The 23,675-nt window shown below is 42.2% G+C and overlaps 1 protein-coding gene and 1 non-coding gene across 2 annotated transcripts in view; both read right to left on the bottom strand.

Moving 5' to 3' along the window:
- Positions 1–23,675, bottom strand: part of CNTNAP2 (contactin associated protein 2) — a 1,656,810-nt gene that overhangs the window by 495,111 nt on the left and 1,138,024 nt on the right. The gene's annotated exons all lie outside the window — the stretch shown is intronic.
- Positions 22,836–22,908, bottom strand: TRNAC-ACA (transfer RNA cysteine (anticodon ACA)). Its single transcript has one exon. It is a non-coding gene; the product is annotated as a tRNA-Cys (tRNA).

The raw sequence follows: 23,675 nt of genomic DNA, 5'->3' as shown, positions 1-23,675 counted from the left end.
TTTGTCTTACATAGCTAATGTTCCCAGTTAGGGTGGTACAAAATCAATGTTATTCTGTTCTCCTTCCTAGGAAAATAAGTTAAGTGCAGTACAAAATGTTTTACTTAGCTGTTTTCACATATCCCCGGAACAGATGAATGCCAACAAGAACACCACATTCCAGAGAAAAATCAAGTTGTACCCTTTGTTATTAGCACTGGCTAATTTGGTTAAGCCAAACCATTATAATTTATTAACTTGGCATATATTTTATATTCAGTGAGAAGAGAATGGTTCAACTTGTGTTGAGCAAAGAACTGCCTTATTTCAGTGCTAGGCTAACGAAGTGCTACTTTTTGCTTTACAGATCATTATTTACCTGTTAATTGGCTTTGGGGAAAAGAAGTTAAAGGCGATAAAAAAGGGAAGACTTTTTAAAAGACAAGAGTAAGAAGTGGTGAGAAAAGAAACAATTTAATTACCCGGTGCTAAGAGTTCAAGAATTTCTCTGACCTCGGTATATGAAGATTTTTGCTAACTACATTGAGTAGGAGTAATCCTTGCAACAAGATTATGTACTGATAAACCATATTTGAGGTTAACTAGAAGCTAAATTATGAAAGTGAGGGATATTGTATTAAGACAGCCAGATATGGAGTGAATTAAATGGGATCACGGCACTTTGTACTCACTGAAGACCAAATTTTATTATGTTGAGGATTCATTACAGGTTGGATGACTGAAGAAGAAAGAAAGAGAAGAGGCAACTTGTTTTCCTCAAATTTAAAGCCAATAGATCTCTGTTATTTTCTCCAACAACAGGTTGTTTCAGAAACACAAGGGCAAATGCATGGGGACCGCTTGATACAAATGTGGCGCGTACCTGTGACTTTCAGCGCATTCTTTAGAACCCCGGAGTTACGCAGAATAACCTGATAATCTACTCACAGAAACAGTATACATAGCTACGATAAGACCCAGCACCGTCACTGGACATTTAATTAGCTCCATTCCATCCATTCCCACAGAATGTTAAAAACAATACCAGAAAGGTTTATTTCTTCAAAATGAAAACTTAAAAGCCTATTTGGAGCTTGATGAAACCTAGCCTTATTATATCTCCTACTATCTGCTTATCTACAAAGTACATTAAAGAATCGCAGGGGGCTTTTTAGCAGAGGAAACAGAGCTCTGCTTAGCATCCCCTGCTGGCAGCTCCTTTACTGTGCGCACTGGGCTCAAACTATCTGGATTATTTTGGCTGTTTGAAGACCCTTATGGTGCAAGATCTCATTCTAAAGAGACTCATACTCTGAAAAATCTCCCAATACACTTCCATTTTTACTGCAGCACAACCCAATCATTTTTTCCTATACTTGATCAACAAATTTCAACTGAACACTCGAATCAGACTACGATAATCCATGGTGACAATATGCTTCTTAAGTAATCATAGTAATCCAAGACTACGTCCCAACCACTGGTGCTGAATAAGCTGAAGTTGAACGGTTCTATGATGACCTACAAGACCTACAATTAATACAAAAGGAAAAAAAAAAGTCCTTTTCATCATAGGGTATTGGAATGCAAAAGTAGGAAGTCAAGAGATACCTGGAGTGACAGGTAGGTTTGGCCTTGGAGTACAAAATGAAGCAGGGCAAAGGCTAATAGAGTTTTGCCAAGAGAATGCACTGGTCATAGCAAACACCCTCTTCCAACAACACAAGAGAAGACTTCACATGGACATCACCAGATGGTCAACACCAAAATCAGATTGATTATATTCCTTGCAGCCAAAGATAGAGAAGCTGTATACAGTCAGCAAGAAAACGAGACTGGGAGCTGACTCTCAGATCATGAACTCCTTATTGCCAAATTCAGACTTATATTGAAGAACATAGGTAAAACCACTAGGCCATTTAGGTATGACCTAAATCAAATCCCTTACACAGTGGAAGTGATAAATAGAGTCAAGGGATTAGATCTGATACAGTGCCTGAAGAACTATGGATGGAGATTCATAACACTGTATAGGAGGCAGGGATCAAGACCATCCCCAAGAAAAAGAAATGCAAAAAGGCAAAATGGTTGTCTGAGAAAGCCTTACAAATAGCTGAGAGAAGAGGAGAAGCGAAAGGGAAAGAGGTACCCATCTGAATGCAGAGTTCCAAAGAATAGCAAGGAGAGATAAGAAAGCCTTCTCAAGTAAAATGAAATCGCTCAGTCGTGTCTGACTCTTTGCAACCCTGTGGACTGTAGCCTACCAGGCTCCTCCATCCATGGGATTCTCCAGGCAAGAATACTGGAGTGGGTTGCCATTTCCTTCTCCAGGGGATCTTCCCGATTCAGAGATCGAACCCGGGTCTCCCACATTGCAGGCAGATGCTTTAACCTCTCAGCCACCAGGGAAGCCCATTTTCTCAAGTAAAGACAACCTTAATTGGTATAATTCTAGACTGTAGGTGCAAAACATTTTGGTACTTGTGAGAACCTTCCTCCCAATGCAAATGACCTAGAGAAGAAGGAAGATAAAAGAGTCCTTACCCTAAGCTCCAGATTAGGCTTGGAGCAGAGAGGAAATTTGGAGGTGTTATAGCTGCTACTACAGAGCTCTCCAAATAATCTGATAGTTGTAACTGGAAAGATCGAGCAGGCCAGAATCCCTTTCTCCTTCAGTAAGAGGTGTGCACAGCCCAAGGGTTGCAGAGCCCTAAAGATGATGCTGACAGCTGTCCTTGACCCCAGCACTGGAAGGAGGAACAGGCCACTAGTTCTGAGTTCTGGGGCTTAAATGCAGGAAGCCTCTCTTCTTCACCATGTGAAACTGGTCCTTAATGCAATCACTTCCAGGCACTGGATCAAGGCAGCCCGTCTCAGGATCCTCAGATAAAGCGGGAGTTTGGAGGGGATGTCATGGAATGACTGCTTCTGAGATTTTTCCCTCTAGTGAGAAATTGGTATAGGGAAGGGTTTTCAACTGAGCTAAAATAAGATTCATCTCAAGCTCTTGTGAACCATACAGATTTCCTGGCCTACAGAATGAGAATCTCAGCGGAAAATCCTGAGACCCTGTCACTAATGTCCTGGTGATCCTTATCTTTATCCACACATTGACCTGGGGAAATGACAGAGAGGCTTCAGTTCACAGAATAATTGTCCCCTTGGCGCACCAGTCCAGGACCTGTTTTCTAGCTTCAATCTGATGAAGTCATAATAGTACTGATCACAGCAACACCTCCATTTAAAATTTACAATTATTTTTTCTCTGAATAATTCAGTCACTATAATCCCCCCGTTACTATTTTTTGCAATTTCATAACCACAATCCTAAGTCTGAATGCCTTTATTTTACTATTTAGAGTAAGAGCTTTAAAAATAAAATAAAAAATCATGCATCTTGGCATTTTCATAGGCATAAGAGCCTATCAATTAGTCACCTGTAACTTTGGTGAAATCACTTTGCTAAACCAGATAACAATGTTATTTTTTGATTCTCAACCATCTAGTTCTAAGTTGTTCTGTGTTAAGAAAAAGACAAAACAAAGAATGAATCCAGAAATGTCCTGTGGAGTTCATACTGCAGACAGTGATGTGAAGTTGGGAAACTTATAATTTTGAAGTTATAATATAAACATTCAATTTGGCATTAAAGGTGAACATTTTATCTCTCTGTGATTGAATGTCACTAAACTCATTTGATTAGGGCTGAATAGAAATGAATGAAGCTGATTAGCTTCACATTGCATCTTTCAGAATTACATCAGATTTTACTGTATTTTATTAATTTGAATAGGGACCAAATTTAGAAATGGAGAATTGAAGTTCAGATCAAGATGGACCTGAACTGAAATGCTAATCAATTAAAAATTAATTTCACTGCATAATATTTAAATTTATTTTATTGAATTGAACTTAATAGATTTCAATCAAGGACTGATTCCACTGAGCAGAATTTGATTGAGTTGAATCAAATCACTTTGAATCCTATTCAAATGAATTAAATTTTGTTCATTTGAATGGAACTGAAGTGGCAGATTAGATGGGAGTTTGTAATTCTGAGCAGTATTAAAGGGAACAGAATAGACCAACTCACTCTAAGTTAACTTGGCCTCGGTTTCTATAAGGGTCTCAGGGCTTCACGTCCCCTCAGCAACTCTGGTTAATCCCTTTGAACCATCACCCCCGTAACAAATGTGATTAATAATACCGACGTGATCAAATGGAACCACATGCTGCTTTCAGGATGCAGGAAAGCACTATTTGAGTCTTTTTTCCTGGAAAAACCGTGGCCAATTATTTCAACATTTCTTTTCCTCTTTATAGAGCAAATGAAGAAGGAATTAACTGAATCCCAGGAACAATAATTTGTATGAGTGCTGGCTGCTCCTTTTGTTTTAATTCTCCATTAAATACTGTAGTTATTTGATAAAACATGCCTTCCCTCGGCCTATTATTTATATGGACTATCTCGATAGGCTGTGCCTTGATTTTATTAATTTTCATTTTATTTTTAAATATAAAACAAGCATCTCATTGGAAAAGACGCTGATGACAGGAAAGATTGAAGGCAGAAGGAGAAGGGGTGGCAGAGGATGAGATGGTTGGATGGCATCACTGACTCATTGGATATGAACCTGAGCAAACTCCGGGAGATGGTGGAGGACAGAGGAGCCTGGCAGGCTACAGTCCATGTGGCTATAAAGAATCCGACATGAAAAGCAGCAACAATAATTATGACAGCCTTGTGCCTTGATTTCTGATAGGGCACACAGAATAAGACAAAAAAAAATGCACATTAAACTTCATAGGAGTGGTTCAGACAATGGGTCCTGAGGGATTTTGCAGAAGGGAGTGATCACCAAGGATTAAGGTACATTGGCGAGCCTCTGTGAAGACACAGATCTTACTGCAGCTTTTAAGGACAGGTAGGTTCTAGAAAACTGTAAAGAGGACATGAGCCTTTCAGAATCTGAATGGCTGGGCTAAGGTGTGATGCTAAGAAACATCCACCTCGTTTCAGGAAAAGTGAAAGTGGCTCAGGCGTGTCCAACTCTTTGCAACCCCGTGGACTATACAGTCCATGGAATTCTCCAGGCCAGAATACTGGAGTGGGTAGCCATTCCTTTCTCCAGGGGATCTTCCCAAGCCAGGGATCGAACCCAGGTCTCCCGCATTGCAGGTGGATTCTTTGCCAGCTGAGCCATGAGGGAAACCCATGGTTCATTTCAGGAACCATGGGGCAATCAGTTAGACTGGTGGGGTCAGTGTGAGAAGCAGCATGTGTGGTTGGAGAAGTGGTTATGAGTGTTTTCATGATATCTGCACTTCAGTTTTTTTAGTAATGAGAAGTCAGAGTTTTCAATGGGCATGAGTCTGAGCCAACTCCAGGAAATAGGGAAGGGACAGGGAAGCCTGGTGTCCATGGGGTCATGAAGGGTCGGATATGACTTAGCAACTAAACAACAACAATCTTGCGTTAAGCCACTCTCTACAGACCTGCATTACTACACTCAATCCTGCTGTGTTTGGCTGTTTTCTGCACTCGGCTTCCCTGCAGATAGGATGCTTCATCTGGACATCGCTTCTGTACCTCCAGCTCCTAGCATTTATAGCAGGTAGATGAAGACTGGCTGTCCCAGCAAGGGGAAGGGTAAAGCTTGATCAACATCAAGGCTTAGTAGGTTACTGATGAACCTGAAGGGCAGTGTCATGTTTCAAATAATCAAACTTTAAGAGGCCAAGGTAATGAAGACCTAAGGAAGCAGACATGAATGAACAAAATAGGGAAGCCCCATGAGTGGGCTTCCATGGGGATTGGTCCAACCAGAAGCATCTGGACCAACCGGAAGCAAGTGCAGATTCTATAAGACAGCGGGGGTCTTGAACATATCTGTGGTCAAAAAATCAAAGAAATTTACAAAGAGGAGAAAATGAAAGCTGTGATGATTGGGCTGATACTGATGAATAGCTACAATCGCTATAATGCCTCAGTGTATCTCCCAGCAGGTGTTAGCCTGAATCAACCCCACATAAACACGCCCCTGAGAAGGTCTCAGGCTGGCTTCCTCATCTCCAGCTCACTCTGATGAAGACATTATCAGGGGAGTCTCGAAAAGAACAAGAGGGAAGGATAAGCCTTAATGCCAAGGCTTCTTGAACTAATCCTGTCTTCTCTACTATTTAACAAGTTAAAATAAAAACTGATGACATTAAAATAATTAGCCTTGACCTTTAACCCTGTCATATATTCTCAAGACAGTACTGTGCTACTATCTGAAAAACATGGGCATCCTTTAACAGCAGAGTAAGTCACTGCTTATATAACGGGCAACCCGAGGTCACAGATCACACCTGCTGTTCAGCGGAGGCAGAATGCCTTTCTTGTTCACAAGGTACCAAACCCGCAGAGTCACTCATTATCCATCCATTACTGGGCCCCTCTCCCGGGGAGCTAAGATGCTAAAGCCTTTCTTGACAGCACAGCAGTTAATAAAAGTGGCACAAATTCAAAGTTCTCCGATCTCACAGAAAAACAGTGAGATGACACAAATTCAGTAACAATAATGTGTCATATTTTTCAAGTGGGTAAAAGTGATGCTTATTCAAACAGCAAAACCTCTAAAATTTGCCCTCCTTTTTTTTTCCCTTGACAACAAAAGAATTGACACCAGAGCACAGAAGAATTGTTTTCTTGTAACTATTTAACTAAAACTTGTTTTATTAGTCTGCTGATTAACCTGGTGATATTAAATGAGATTCTTCAAAGACCTTCACATCATGTCAGTTAGTCACTTTTTTTTCCCCCCAGCAAGGCAACTGATTTCAGCTTGATTATAATGAATGTACCAAATCACACAACGTTCAGATGCATTCTTTGGTTACTGTTGCCTTGGAGCTCTGGACAAGTAATTTTATTAAGATGCCTATTACGGAATAAACTCCAAACTTAGCAAAGCCACCTGCCTCTCTCATTTTAATTGTCAATTTTCCTTATAACCTGCCCGGACTCATTGTCCCACCTTATATTAAGAATAATGCCTTTCTCTATTTCTCTATTGCTAACCTCTTGCTTGTCACCGGGCTTTTGTCCTGTTGTTATGTCCACCTGGAGCCAGTCACCCCTTCCCTGGCTGTGCTTGGCTTTCTTCAGTCTTCAGCTTAAAAGTCATGTCCTCAGAGATGATGTCTTGGATCATCCATTAAAAGCTGGGGCCTCTATTACGCTCTTTCTGAGCACCCGGCTTTCACTGAATTACACTGCCCATCACTACTGCAATTACATCATTTGCCTGCTTGTTCACTGTTTGCTGAATGTAAACCCCTGAGAGCAACGGCACTGTCTTTCCCACCTCTCTTCCACCTCCTGCTCTTAGCTTGACACCAGGGGCGTTTGCTGAACTTACACTGATAATTATTTTTGCCTATTGATATTAGACAAATCTTCAAAGTAGCCACAAAACTATTGCTGACTCTTCAATGCAAGTCAACACCCTGTGTCCAAGTGGAAGACACAATCTTCCCTCCGGACATTCTCCACGTCTCACTCCCATCTGCCTAGAAGGCAGAGGGTTATTTCGTCTCTTAGGATGGAGATCAGAGTCCGTGTACTTTCTCCTTGTCTCTCATCGACTCCATCATTCTTCCTCCTCCATCTCTCCCAAGTCCCTCCCTGCTTTCTTCCTCCCCTTTCTATGACTTCCCCCTAATCTGGAGCATCGCCTTAGTCTCCTCTGCATCTCCTTATTCCAGCTGTGCTCACTCTGAGCACATCCTCTCACTCTCCCAGGGGGAGTTTCCACAAAACTGCTTTCTTCAGTAGCTCTTTGCTGCCTCAATGTCAAACCCAGTCTCCAAACCCTTTATAATAAGGGTTCTGCCTCCTCCATGGAGGGAAAGCTACGACAAACCTAGATGGTGTATTAAAAAGCAGAGACATCACTTGGCCAACAAAGGTCCATATAGTCAAATCTATGTTTTTTCCTATAGTTATGTATGGATGTGAGAACTAGGCTATAAGGAAGGCTGAGTGCTGAGGGACTGATCCTTTCAAATTGTGGTGCTGGAGAAGACTCTTGAGAGTCCCTTGGACTGCAAGGAGAATAAACCAGTTAATATTAGAGGAAATCAACACTGAATATGCACTGGAAGGACTGATGCTAAAGTTCCAATACTTTGGCCACCTGATGTGAAGAGCCGACTCATTGGAAAAGACCTTGATGCTAGGAAAGGTTGAGGGCAGGAGAAGAAGGGGGCGACAGAGGATGAGATGGTTGGATGGCATCACCAACTCAAAGGACATGAATTTGAGAAAGCTCTGGGAGATGGTGAAGGCCAGGGAGGCCTGGCATGCTGCGGTCCATGGGGTTGCAAAGAGTTCAGACACGACTTGGCGACTGAACAACCCCCACCCCCACCTCCACCCTCTGTGTTCCCTGCTCTAATTGCATCTGCTCCCTCTTTCCATGCTCTGGCTGTTCCAGCCATGCCACCTGCTGCTGTTCCTCAAACATCCCAGCTCACTCCCACCTCAGGTCTTCTGCCGCTGACATCTCTCCCTGGCATCCTCTCTCCCTAATAGTCACCAGACCTTGTCCTCTCTCCATTCAGACGCTGCTCAGTGACACCTTATTAGTGCTGCTTGCTCTTAATAACCTGCCTAGAATGGCATCACTCCTCTCCTTCCTATCCCCTACCCATCCTGTTTACTCCCCAGCAATTATTATTGCCAGACACATGACATACTGCTTTGTTTTGTGTTTACTTTCTGTCTCCCCCTCCTCCCACTAGGGTTTAGGATCCATTAGAGCCCAGCTTTTGTTTCTGATCTCGGATAAATACTTGACAGAGTGTGTGTTCAACAAATATTTTTTCAAACACATAAATGCAAGTTCTTACTTCTATTTTTTTTTGTTCAGTCCAAGCAAGTAATTAAAAGGTCATATGCGCATTCTGGATTCTGGTGTTTGGGAATTTAAATTTTTGTTTTGGCTTTACCTTCACTATGCTTTGCTCTATTGGCTGATAGTTGATTTCACCTGAGGCAACTTTATCCTACCTAATCACAGTTTCCCCTGGCCTCAGGTGATTTTGGAAATACTGCAATTTGTCTCTGAAAAGTCATAGCAATTACATCACCTGTGTAAGCATCACCAAGCATGACTCGCAGCCAGCACTGGTGTTTACAACTGTGTTGGTCCTTCGGTCAGTCTCATCCATTAGCAATGATCATATTTGCAAACCTTGCATCTTGACTTCATATTATATCCCAAGGCAGCACTAAAATCAAACCTTAATTCTGAATCTAACTTTTCAGGAAGCTTAATAACCTACTCATATGTTACACTGCTTTTTTTTTTTTTTGAAAAATGGTAAACCAAGGACTTGTTTTGACAGTTTGTCATTGGCTATCATTGTGCAGGTTGATTTGAAGGGGATGAGCAGAGGTCCAGCCCAGCCTGCAGTCTGTTCCCTTGGCAGGGTGAGACTAATTGGTCTGCAGAGAAGGACAGTCCATATTCCAGCTAGCACCAGCTTCCTGTATTCTGGGAGAGCCTGGTATAAACAGCAGCCAGTGTCAATTCAGCACAGTTTTCTATACCTGCAGCATATGTCATGCAGTACAGTCATTATCAGTGTTTAGAATCGTAACGGGAGGAAAAGTTTGCCAAAATAAGAAAGAAATCTAAGTTGTAAGTTGCCTATTATGTTTGCAAAGGCAGGCAAACCTGAGTTTAAACAAACAAGCAAACAGCACATCACTGCATATATGTGTTGAAACAGAATCTTTTCTATTAAACTTTGCAGTCAGTTGTGGGGTTAGATTTCTTGGGTTCTATTCTCAATTCTTCATGTCTGTTGGGATTGTGTGTGCTAAGTTGCTTCAGTTGTGTATGACTCTTTGTGATCCTATGGACTGGCGCCTGCTAGGCTCCTCTGTCCATAGGATTCTTCAGGCAAGAATACTGGAATGGGTTGCCATGTCCTCCTTCAGGGGATCTTCTTGACCCAGGGATTGAACCTGCATCTCTTTTATCTCCTGCATTGGCAGGCAGGTTCTTTACCACTAGTGCCACCTAGGAAGCCCCTTTAGGGTTAGAGTAAATGTATAATTAAGGCCGATACACTGACAGATTTCTAGGAGATTCTCGAGACAAACAGCATAACCATGTGAAGTAGGGGGAAGAAATGTGCTGTGCAAGCTTTACTCATAACCCGAGGCTCTCCAGACAGACACCACTGGTCAGTACTCTAGTCCTGGGGGTACACCTTCAACATAACATAAATCTTCAGTTCAGTTTGGTTGCTCACTCGTGTCCGACTCTTTGCAACCCCATGAATCACAGCACGCCAGGCCTCCTGTTCATCACCAACTCCCAGAGTTCACTCAAATCATGCCCATCAAGTTGGTGATGCCATCCAGCCATCTCATCCTCTGTTGTCCCCTTCTCCTCCTGCCCCCAATCCCTCCCAGCATCAGGGTCTTTCCCAATGAGTCAAGTCTTCACATGAGATGGCCAAAGTATTGGAGTTTCAGCTTCAGCATCAGTCCTTCCAATGAACACCCAGGACTGATCTCCTTTAGGATGGACTGGTTGGATCTCCTTGCAGTCCAAGGGACTCTCAAGAGTCTTCTCCAACACCACAGTTCAAAAGCATCAATTCTTTGGCGTTCAGCTTTCTTCACAGTCCAACTCTCACATCCATACATGACCACAGGAAAAACCATAGCCTGACTAGGCGGACCTTTGTTGGCAAAGTAATGTCTCTGCTTTCCAATATACTATCAAGGTTGGTCATAACTTTCCTTCTAAGGAGTAAGCATCTTTTAATTTCATGGCTGCAATCACCATCTGCAGTGATTTTGGAGCCCAGAAAAATAAAGTCAGCCACTGTTTCCACTGTTTCCCCATCTATTTCCCATGAAGTGATGGGACCAGATGCCATGATCTTAGTTTTCTGAATGTTGAGCTTTAAGCCAACTTTTTCACTCTCCTCTTTCACTTTCAAGAGGCTTTTTAGTTCCTTTTCACTTTCTGCCATAAGGGTGGTGTCATCTGCATATCTGAGGTCATTGATATTTCTCCTGGCAATCTTGATTCCAGCTTGTGCTTCTTCCAGGCCAGCATTTCTTATGATGTACTCTGCGTATAAGTTAAATAAGCAGGGTGATAATATACAGCCTTGACATTCTCCTTTTCCTATTTGGAAACTGTCTGTTGTTGCAGGTCCAGTTCTAACTGTTGCGTCCTGACCTGCATATAGGTTTCTCAAGAGGCAGGTCAGATGGTCTGGAATTCTCATTCAGAATTTTCCACAGTTTATTGTGATCCACACAGTCAAAGGCTTTGGCATAGTCAATAAAGCAGAAATAGATGTTTTTCTGGAACTCTCTTGCTTTTTTGATGATCCAGTGGATGCTGGCAATTTGATCTCTGGTTCCTCTGCCTTTTCTAAAACCAGCTTGAACATCTGGAAGTTCACGGTTCATGTATTGCTGAAGCCTGGCTTGGAGAATTTTGAGCATTACTTTACTAGTGTGTGCGATGAGTGCAATTGTGCGGTAGTTTGAGCATTCTTTGGCATTGCCTTTCTTTGGGATTGGAATGAAAACTGACCTTTTCCAGTCCTGTGGCCACTGCTGAGTTTTCCAAATTTGCTGGCATACTGAGTGCAGCACTTTCACAGCATCATCTTTCAGGATTTGAAATAGCTCAACTGGAATTCCATCACCTCCACTAGCTTTGTTCATAGTGATGCTTTGTAAGGCCCACTTGACTTCACATTCCAGGATGTCTGGCTCTAGATTAGTGATCACACCATCATGATTATCCGGGTCATGAAGATCTTTTTTGTACAGTTCTTCTGTGTATTCTTGCCACCTCTTCTGAATATCTTCTGCTTCTGTTAGGTCCAGACCATTTCTGTCCTTTGTTGAGCCCATCTTTGCATGAAATGTTCCCTTGGTATCTCTAATTTTCTTGAAGAGATCTCTAGTCTTTCCCATTCTGTTGTTTTCTTCTATTTCTTTGCATTGATCGCTGAAGAAGGCTTTCTTATCTCTTTTTGCTATTCTTTGGAACTCTGCATTCAGATGTTTATATCTTTCCTTTTCTCCTTTGCTTTTTGCTTCTCTTCTTTTTAAGGCCTCCTGAGACAGCCGTTTTGCTGTTTTGCATTTCTTTTCCATGGGGATGGTCTTGATCCCTGTCTCCTGTACAATGTCACAAACCTCATTCCATAGTTCATCAGGCATTCTGTCTATCTGATCTAGTCCCTTAAAATCTATTTCTCACTTCCACTGTATAATCATAAGGGATTTGATTCAGGTCATACCTGAATGGTCTAGTGGTTTTCTCTACTTTCTTCAATTTAAGTCTGAATTTGGCAATAAGGAGTTCATGATCTGAGCCACAGTCAGCTCCCGGTCTTGTTTTTGCTGACTGTATAGAGCTTCTCCATCTTTGGCTGCAAAGAATATAATTAATCTGATTTCGGTGTTGACCATCTGGTGATGTCCATGTGTAGAGTCTTCTTTTGCGTTGTTGAAAGAGAGTGTTTGTTATGACCAGTGCATTCTCTTGGCAAAACTCTATTAGCCTTTGCCCGGCTTCATTCCTTTTCATTATAGGGGACTGGAATGCAAAAGTAGGAAGTCAAGAAACACCTGGAATAACAGGCAAATTTGGCCTTGGAGTATGGAATATAAGTCTTACAGGTATCCAAAGGAGACCCAGGAGACTCTCGAGGTGACCAGATTATAACTGTGGACACAGAGCACCACCTAGTCTAGAAACAGTTGATCCAGGCACCATCTGCTTGGGAGTGGAGCTCAGAAAACTGTCCCTTCCCAGACAGACTTCCAGACCTTGCGTATTCCAACCAGTGGAAGCTTCTCCATGAGATGGAGATCACTGCCTGGCAGACACTGGAAAGGCTGTCAGGAGGCCTGTATTCCAGTTCTTCCATTGTTATCTTCACATCCCAATCTTTTCTCCCTTGGACTCTTTCTTGTTTTGTAATCTGGGGCCACGGACTTTGACAGTCTTTGCTTCTGGCTTTAATACCACCAGGACACTCTGATTTGTCTATGTATTAAGAAGTGACCTAGTTGGTTTATGTCACAGCATCTGTATTTTCTAAACATTTCACATGTTGTAGTAACACCACCCACACTTGTTCCCACCACCAGAAATATTCCCCCCCTCCTTTTTTTTTTTTTTTTTTACCAGCTTTGCTGATATGTGTTCTTCTCCTCTAAACACACATGTTGTTTTCCCGTTCACGCTTCCTCTGAGTCTCACTAGCAGAGAGAGGTATATTTTCATACGACATTTACAAGGTTTGTTCTGTCTGTTAGAGCTTCTGTCACGCAGCACATGTTAAATGTCTGCCTCCCTCAGACGGTGACTATTTGGAAGTTGGGAGCCAAGTCACTTCATGTTCTCTGCAGCTCCTGGAGTTCATGATTGTCATTCAGTTTACATGTATTAAATGGTGCACGAATACAATCCTGTGGCTACAACGCACACCTGTGGTCATGTTCACACCGTGTATGTCTAGCCCCACCCTCCTACCTGAGCTGCAGGCTCGCATTTCTTAACAACGAACTTCTGCAGGTGGTCATGCTACAGAGACCTCCATCTCAACCTGTCTCCAAGAGCACTCACAGTCTGCTGTTGTCAAAACACATGCACCCGCTTGAATCTGTGACCTAAGGAGCTTCCTGTTCACGTCTCAACTGAGCTCACCTTTTGTTTCACAGAGAAATCATATGATCATCTCAACAGATGCACATAAGCATTTAACACAATTCAACATCTATCCATGATAAAAGGTTTCCCTGGTGGTCCAGTGATTAAGAGTTTGCCTTGCAATGCAGGGGACAGCACTTTGATCCCTGGTCCAGGAAGACCCCATATGCCATGGGGCAACCAAGCCTGTGTGCCATAACTACTGAAGTCTGCAAACCTAGAGCCCAAGCTCCACAACGAGAGAAGCTACAGTAATGAGAAGCCCATGCATTACAGCAAAGAGCAGCCCCTGCTTGCTGCAACGAGAGAAAGCCCATGCACCGTAATGAAGTCCCAGCATAGCCAAAAATAACTAACTAAAGTCACTTTTTAAAAAACCCGCAAAACTTTTAAAGTGAGTGCAGAGAGAACATACCTCAACATAACAAAGGGCATATATAATAAGCCCACAGTTAACATCGGTTTCAATGGTGAAAAAGTGAGGCACGTTTCCTCTAAGATCAGGAACAAAACAAGGACACTCACTCTTGCCACTCTTACACAACATAGTATCGGAAGTCCTATCCACAGCACTTAGGCAAGAAAAAGAAATAAAAGGCATCCAACTTGAAAAGAAGAAGAAAAACTCTTACTATTTGGAGATGATATCAGGGTCTTTTATGGCTCCATACAAATTTTAGCGTTGTTTGTTCTATATCTGCGAAAGATCCCACTGGGATTTTGACAGAGATTGCATTGAATCTGTCAATTGCTTTGGGTAGTATGGGCATTTTAATATTAATTCTTCTAATCTGTGAGCACGGGATATCTTTCCATTTATTTATGTCTTCTTCAATTTCCTTCATTAATGTCTTATACTTTTGAATATACAGATCTACCTCCTGTTAAACTTATTCCCAATTTATTCTTTTCGATGCAGTTATAAATGGGATTGTTTTCTTAATTTCTCTTTCTGGCAGTTCATTATTAGTAAATAGAACCACAATATATTTTTGTCTGTTGATTTTGTATCCTGCAAGTTTACTGAATTTGCTTATTAGTTCTAACAGTTTTTCTATAGGAAACCCAAGAAAAAAATGTAGACATATATGGTTAATTTATGACAAAGAAGTCAAGAATACACAATAGGAAAAGGATAGTCTTTTCAATAATTGGCATTGGGAAAACTGGACACCTACATGCGAAAAAAAAAAAAGAAAAAATAGGATTTTCTGTAGAAAATCTGCATGATCCATGGAGGGGTGGTCATGTACAAAACCTTGCTGACTCTGTCTGTTGCCCATGAGGAACCACCTTCTGCACGTGGGTGTGAGATGGCTGTGTGCCTGTGCAGTGATGAATGGAGCCTTGGAGAAGAGGGAGTTTCAGCCCCTGCACCAAGGAAGCATAGACCTCTGCCCTAAGAACCCCTGCTTCTTTGGAGCTGAGAGGGCCAGAGTGAGCTCTGATGCTGCCGGAAGGAAGGTTTTTATTCCATCTGTGAGAGAAGTACTATAGAATCAGATCTCATCTCGACTGTTCTTTATACTTTCAAAGTTCATTTCTCACACTGTGTTTGAACAGCAGGCACAGGCTTTTTGTCCGACTGTCATGACCCACCTAAGGAGACCCGCCAGGAAGGAACTCCACGAGTGCCCATGTGTGATGGGGGACAGCGTCCCCCAGACATCCCTCCACACCTCTCGCACTCCGCGCCACCACAGAGGCTGTACAAGTGGGCAAAGCATACTATTACGCTGCTTTATTTTCCTATTTATTTCAGAGCATTCCAGTATCACTTATTTCAATAATACATGGTTTCAAAGACACAATTTCATGCAGATGCGGGAGAAACAGAACAACACATTCAAAGCTCGTCACGCCATCAGTCTCTTGATTAAAGTGCCCTTTCTAGAGTGGTAAACATAACACCTCTCCCAGCCCCTGCACGGCTAGATTGCTGCATTTTTATTGCAGGACCGTGCTGCCCTTGTTTGAATTGTCTTGACCTTTCAACGATCCTGTATGAAAAGAGGGAAAGTCCTATCTTTCTCTAGAATTAGTAATCTGTAATAAAAATAGGAAGGCGAGTTTGTCATATTGGAATGGTGCCTGGCAGAGTCACGGCCAATATGCTCTTGACGACTTCATTTTGCTCTCGGGAAGAGCCATTTTGTGACCCTGAGTCTGAGCCCAAACAGGATGACACTTTCTTCAGAATTCAGAGTCCAGATGGCACTTTCTGCAGCTAGCACTGGAGGCCAGGTTTTCTCACAGGGAGCCACAGTCACAGGAGCGTCATTTGCTCTGGGAAGGATGCTGTCGAAAGCCCCCTGAGTGTATCAATTTGCCAATTGAAAGCACCTAAAAATTACCATGTTCAGAAGTGTACCAGACATTGTATTAAGGTGAACATCTAAAGACTGTGAAATTACTGCTTCCTACATCACTGAGGACAAAAGTAAGTCTCCTTAACAATGGCTAAGGTTAGTGCTAAACCAACACAGGCCTGTGCTACTGTGAAAACCTTAATGGAGTGCACACTGAGGATAGTAAGCCCATCCAGAAGGCAATTTGCAAGGATATTAACCAGCATCTTGATGGAGCCCTGTCAGACGAAAGCTGGTGGGAATAATATTAAATAAAACATTGAAACTGAGCCCAGAAGCTTCAGTTTGGTAAGAATTTACTCAGTAGTATTATGGCTTGTCATCATCAGACTTAAAAGAGAACTAATGTGTATCTTCTCAAAATGGTTTGACATATGTTGCCTTATTCTTTCCAGTATAAAATCAGAGTGTTTTCAAAAGGGTCTAACATGACTTTTTCTCCCCATAAGAAACAAAGAAACATTACAGAGTGATAATACTGGGCTAAGTTTAATTCTTTAAACTCAAGTGACTAAATCTACGGAAGTCTGACCTTTGTGTCTAGCTTCTTTCACTTAGAATAATGTTTTTGATGTTCATCCATGCTGTAAAATGTTGTTCAGTCACTAAGTCATGTCTGGCTTTCATGACCACATGGATTGTAGCCCACCGGGCTTCTCTGTCCATGGGCTTTTCCAGACAAGAATCCTGGAGTGGGTTGTCATTTTCTTTTCCAGGGGATCTTCCTGACCCAGGGATTGAACCCATGCCTTCTGCACCGGCAGGTGGATTCTTTACCACTGAGCCACCAGGGAAGCCTGCTGTAAGATGTATCCATACTCAACTCCCATGTATTATTGAGTAATATTCTACTACATACCACTACTTCCCTGGTGCCTCAGATGGTAAAGCGTCTGTCTACAGTGCAGGAGACCCAGGTTCAAGCCCTGGGTTAGGAAGATCCCCTGGAGAAGGAAGTGGCAATCCACTCCAGAACTACTGCCTGGAAAATCCCATGGACAGAGGAGCCTGGGTAGGCTACAGTCTGTGGGGTCGCAAAGAGTCGGACATGACTGAGCGACTTCACTTTCACTTTCACATGCTACTAATACTACAATTTGCTTATTTATTCACCAGGTGATGGATATTTGGATTATGTTTTGCCATAATTTTTAAACCCAAAGGTGATTCACTTTTCTCGAAACAAAACAAATCTTCCTTAGATATCGTATTCTTTAAAAGAAAAGAGAATATCTCTACCTGTCTTTTAAAAAGAACAAGAAAACTCTAAACTTTCCACTGAAAAAGATCCTTAAATGATGCCCAGAGACTGTTACCATCAGAGCTTCAAGAAGCACCCACAGACTCAGTGTGGCCTCACCAAAACTGAGAGGTGAGAGAGCTTAGTGCTGGAAATTATGCAGGGGAAGACCAACAGTCTCTCTAGACCATGCTTTTCCTAGGGGCATGGCCTTGAACTTTCCAATGTAATTTGTCAAATGGCAATAGTCAGTCACTAAACACTGCTGTGACACCATCAGATCATTCTGTCAAATTAGACTTTTCTTCTCCCATGTAAATTCTTTTAATGACTTTCTATCTGTAAAGAGTAAAAGTACTAAATATACAGGACCAAAGACCATACAATTTTTAGCTGCTGCAAAAGAAAAAAAACATAACCCAGCTAATATCTCTTATTTATAATTAGGGTAAAAAAAAAAAGTCTTTCTCAACTGTTCGAATAAACAAAGAAGAGAGACAATTCAATGGACTATTTATAAAAGTTAATTTTCAATATGTTTTATAGCGGTGAAATAAATGAATAGCTTTGCCAACTTTTTATTTAAAACTTTCTGTGGCGTAAGACGGATGTGTGATGGAATATTTATTTCAGTTTCAAGTCTCGGTTAAGTACAGTTTTTAGTTCTTTTATTAACCTTTACATTGCTTTTTTACTTTTGGTGCTATATTAATGGGCATTTCTCCAGATGGTGTTCCAAACATTTAGCCCTGTACAGGGCATCACAGCTATTATACATGGATTGGCTGATTGATTACTTCTCATTTATTCTGGGACCTGAGAAAGAAAGAAAAATAAAAAGGCCCTGACAGCTGGCAGCTTGCAAGTAACAGCTAGATTGGGGAAAAAGCCCAGCTCCACAGAATATCAGCAATCATCAAGCAGGGTCACTTCATGACCTCGGTGAAACAAAGCCGGAAAGGACTTCATCATGGCTAAACACACAAACTCTGGGAGTTGGTGATGGACAGGCAGGCCTGGCATGCTACAGTCCATGGGGTCGCAAAGAGTCGGACACGACTGAGCAACTGAACTGAAACACACAAAGCCCTGTGTGGCCACAAAAATAACGAAGCAGCTCCCTCTCCTGGCTTCCATGAGTGGGTATGATTCCTTTTGTACTGACAAATAGCCCCACCTAGTGTGTCCCTCTGGCCTCCTAGAGAAAAATAGTAACCTCTCAACCATCACATTGCTTCCACTTCTCCAAGAGATCTTCCCAACCCAGGGATCAAACCCAGGTCTCCCACATTGCAGGAGGATTCTTTACCAGCTGAGCCACAAGAGAAGCCCAAGAATACTGGAGTGGGCAGCCTATCCCTTCTCCAGGGGATCTTCCCGACCCAGCAACTGAACCAGCGTCTCCTGCATTGTAGGTGGATTCTTTACCAACTGAACTATGAGAGAAGCCCCAAGAACCTACAGTCTAGAATAAATCTTCACTGCTCTAAGATGTGACGTGTATGCCTGCCCAATCGTGTTTGACTCTTTGAGACTCCACGGACTGCAGCCGGCCAGGCTCCTCTCTGTCCGTGGGATTTTTCAGGCAAGAATACTGGAGGGGGTTGCCATTTTCTCCTCCAGGGAGTCTTCCTGACCCAGGGATCAAACCTACATCTCTTGCATCTCCTGCATTTGGAGGTGGATTCTTTTACAACTGCACTACCTGGGAATTCCCATATTTGTTTAAACTCTCCTCCAAATCACCTGCCACCACCCAAATCCTGTAAACCCTCTCTGGTCTGTTACTAGTCCACCCCAGTGGACCGATGGTTCACATCTCTCTCAGTGCAAGAGGCTCAGAAACCTAACTTCCCCTCGTGTGTTCCTGGTGGTCTCCGCCTGGTAGGCATCACAAACTAAATGCTACATGAATAATAAGTGCCTTATTTCTTGAGAAACTCCAAAAGAGCCAAAATATTGCCTCGTATAGTATAACAGTGCAGTAAGCTGGGACACGGAGGGAGAAGGCTCCTCCATTCCCATGGAGCATTCGTGATAGTAAAACCCGTGCGGTGAGTGATGCGGAGGTTCGTTCTTTCTGACTCTGCCACTAGTGTTTTCCTCTAAGGGTTTCAGTGATTTTTAAAATCAGTTTCACTTGTGTATGTAAATTAATTTAACAATGCAAGAAAAAAAACAAAACCAAACAAAGATACTGGTTATGAAAGGGACCCCATCCTAGGCCAGGAGGATGAGCCAGAATCTATCTCCTCTTAACCTCCAAGGGGGTTAAGCTACACAGGGACCCTATCTTCCTTCTGTTCCACTTTCCAGCCTAGGTGATTTCTACCTGTTTTCATGAAAGAGAAGCACCACATTTGGCTTAAGTGTTCTAGCTCCAATATAACCAGAAGTGGACTCCAAGAATGGGAAGAATATATATGTAAGAACAGAGGTTGTTATTAATCTATGTAAAAATTTACATTTTTTGATTGGATATTAGGAACAAGGCTCATCATGGCATGATGGCTGAGTATGTACACTCTGGCACAAGATTGAGGGGTCAAAGTCTCAGCTGGAGCATCAGTGAAACAGCTTCTTAGCCTTGCCATAATGTTGAAGAATTGAACCACAGTCTTGAGAATTTTTCTATTCAATGAACCTCCCTCCCTTCCTTGTTTCCTACCTTCCTCCACAAAGTCATACCTGCTTCACGGTCTAAGGCCATGTCTTCCAGTCTCCTCCTATAACTAGATTTTGGCAGGAAAGAGCTCTTTGCAGGAGACCATTTTTTGTCTTGTCACTTTAGCAAAGTTATATTGCAGTGAACCTTAAGCCAGGCACCCCCATGCTCTATTCACCTCTAACCCAAGCACACCTTTGAAATCTTTTGATCACACAATGCCTTGTCTAACTGGGTGGTTCTTTCCAAACATTATAGAAGTGGAACTGAAGAATAAGTAACAGATGACCAGATCTCTTCCCTAGCTTCACCTTCAGTAATCTCCCAAATAAACTGTGAACACACTGTGTGAGCAAGATAGCATCTACAGAAAGATCGCAAGAAGTCAACAAGTCTGCACACAGTGGGGGTGTTGATGACTGACCCTTTCTCAATAATTAACTAAGATTACGTCTCTTTTCCCTTTAAAAACTCTCATAGCTGAGCAGAATCTTCAGAGTTGGATCTGGGACATGTGTCTACCTTCTCCCCAGAATGCTGGCTTCAGATTAAAAGCAACATTGGATTTCTACCAATATTTGACACTCCAACATTGAATGCTGAGCAGTGGGCAGCAAGACCTGAGTTTGGAAACAACTAACTCTTTCACCATCTTTTCACTCCCAGTCAAATTTCATAAATCTCTTGAACCTTGAATCCTGTTTTAGCATCTGCTTCTTAGAGGACCTGAGCTAACACTTGAGTCTTATTATTTACTAGCCTCCTGACCTTGGGCATCTAAGACACCTTTGCCTCAGTCTCCCCATCTGTTAAATAGGCATACTAATAATAATGCCTGTCTCATAGGATTGTTGTGAATTATTTTTTGTTTCCCCCACTATTAGCAAAAAGTGAGATGCTTATAAATATTTGTTAGATGACTTAAAAGAAGCTCACCATGATCAATTTAAATGGTAAACTGATGAGCTGTAAAATCCTCTGGGCTAAATTATGAGCTGATATGAAACTGGGTCAGACCATTCTATCCTTGACACAAAGTTATTACCCTCAGTCTATATTTTTCATCACTCTGCAGTCTGTCCTCAAGCAAGGAGACAAAAAAACCAAAACCATAATGAAAATCATTATTCAGGCAGACTTGTGTGTCCCTCTGGATCAAAAGTCAGTCTTCACATTGTAGTTTATGTTTTTACTTCCTTTCCTCAATATTTTGAAATGATCAGTTTTCTTATAAGCTGCAATTAATATCCCTTTATTATTTTACTTACTTTCTTTGTCTGTGATGTGCTGATTTTCCCCACTAGAGTAGATTCATTTCGTTTTAGCTTTGTCTGCATAAATTTAGCCCCTTCAATAGTTCAGTTTGAAATTCTCATTCTCTGAACACATTGCTGTCAACCTAGCATTTTTCCTTTTTATTATAGTCTCAAATCTTTTTTTTCTTCCAAATTTATACTGCTTTGGGCCTAATCTGAAAGCAAGACCTTATGATCAAACCATACATTCTCATCCTACTTTATAATTGATGTATTTGTTTTCATTTTGAAAATGACATGCTGATTCAGGAACAAAGCAACAACGCATTGTGTCACATACACAGTGAATGATTCCAAGATCACGGGAAGGAGGGAGAGTTGCTGAAAGTGGTTAGTTTTTGCAGCCAAGTTTTAGCTTTTTTCTAACCTTTAAAAAAATTATTTATCTTTAATTGGGGGATAACTGCTTTACACTGTTGTGTTGGTTTCTGCCATACATCAACATGAATCAGCCACAGGCATATACATGTCCTGCTACTCTCGACCCTCCCTCCCGCCTCCCACCCCATCCCGCCCCTCTAGGGGGTCACAAAGCACTGCCTTGGAGCTGCCTGTGTCCTACAGCAAATTCCCCCTGGCTATCTGTCTTACATACGGGCATGTCTCTGTCTCAGTGTTACTCTCTCAGCCCGTCCCACCTTCTCCTTCCCCACTGCAGGCACAAGTCTGTTCTCTATGTCTGCGTCTCCAGAGCTGCCCTGCAACGAGGTTCATCAGTACCATCTTTCTAGAGTCCACATATATATGTTCAGATATGATATTTGTTTTTCTTTCTGACTTACTTCACTCTGTACAATAGGCTCTAGGTTCATCCACTTCATTCAGCTCAGTTCAGTTACTCAACTGTGTCTGACTCTGTGACCCCATGAACCACAGCACGCCAAGCCTCCCTGCCCATCACCAACTCCCAGAGTTCACTCAAACTCATGTCCATTGAGTCGGTGATGCCATCTAGCCATCTCATCCTCTGTCATCCCCTTCTCCTCCCGCCTTCAATCTTTCCCAGCATCAGGGACTTTTCAAATGAGTCAGCTCTTCGCATCAGGTGGCCAAAGTATTGGAGTTTCAGCTTCAGCATCAGTACTTCCAATGAATATTCCACATCATTAGAACTAACTCAAATGCACTCCTTTTTATGACTAATTTCCATTGTTTACATGTACCACAACTTAGAGAACTGGTAAAGTAGCTGCACTGAAAGAGAAAGATACTTGCTTTATTTGTAAATGACTAATTTCTTGGATTATACCTGTGGAAATCAGTTCCTTTCACTGGCTCATTTAGTGTCATGAAAACCTTGGGCACGAATTCCTAGAGGTAATCTATGCCATGTGAATACAACCAGTGATTTGAGACACATTCTAAATGATGGAGATAGTATGAGGTGAAGGTGAAGTCGCTCAGTTGTGTCCGAATCTTTGCAACCCCATGGACTGTATCCCACGAAGCTCCTCCATCCATGGAATTTTCTAGGCAAGAGTACTGGAGTGGGTTGCCATTTCCCTCTCCAGGGAGCTTCCTGACTCAGGGATCGAACCTGGGTCTTCTGCATTGTGGGCAGACGCTTTACCGTCTGAGCCACCAGGGAATCCAGAGATAGTATGTATATTTTTAAAAGTTTATAATTAGTGGCAAGTACCTTCCAATATGGGCTTCCCTGATAGCTCAGTTAGTAAAGAATCTGTCTGCAATGCAGGAGACCCCGGATCAATTCCTGGGTCGGGAAGGTCTGCTAGGGAAGGGATAGGCTACCCACTCCAGTATTCTTAGGCTTCCCTGGTGGCTCAGCTGGGAAAGTATCTGCCCACAATGCAGGAGACCTGGGTTCAATCCCTGGGTCAGGAAGATCCCCTGGAGAAGGGAATGGCTACCCACTCCAGTATTCTTGCCTGGAGAATTCCACGGACGGAGGAGCCTGGAAGGCTACAGTCCATGCACTTACAAAGAGCTGGACACAACTGAGCGACTCACTTTTCACTTTCACCTTTTCATAATACTAAAACATTAAAAAATATTTTTCTTTCATTAAAGAGTGATCCCAGAGACATTTAACAACTTTTAACTGAACAGTTTTCTACTCATGGTTCCCACTGAGTGCTACATGAAGGGGGCCCCAGTTATCGACATCTGAAGCTGAAGTACTGCATTCGTAGGAAGTTCTCATGTAAGACTACCTTTCAACCTCCCTCTTTAGTATTACAGAACCAGTAAAGAACTATATCATAGGAGATTGTAACAGATGATAAACTGTCAGAATGCAATATTGTGGAATCAAAAGGTGCATATTATAGCACACTTATTTTGTGATTTCAGATGGCTCCCATTGAGTTATAGTGCAAACCAGATATGCAGGCA

The sequence above is a fragment of the Budorcas taxicolor genome, chromosome 4, assembly GCF_023091745.1.
Source record: "Budorcas taxicolor isolate Tak-1 chromosome 4, Takin1.1, whole genome shotgun sequence".
Taxonomy (NCBI): Eukaryota; Metazoa; Chordata; class Mammalia; order Artiodactyla; family Bovidae; genus Budorcas; species Budorcas taxicolor.
The sequence above is the reverse complement of the archived record's forward strand: the minus strand, read 5'-3'. Positions and strand labels throughout refer to the sequence as shown.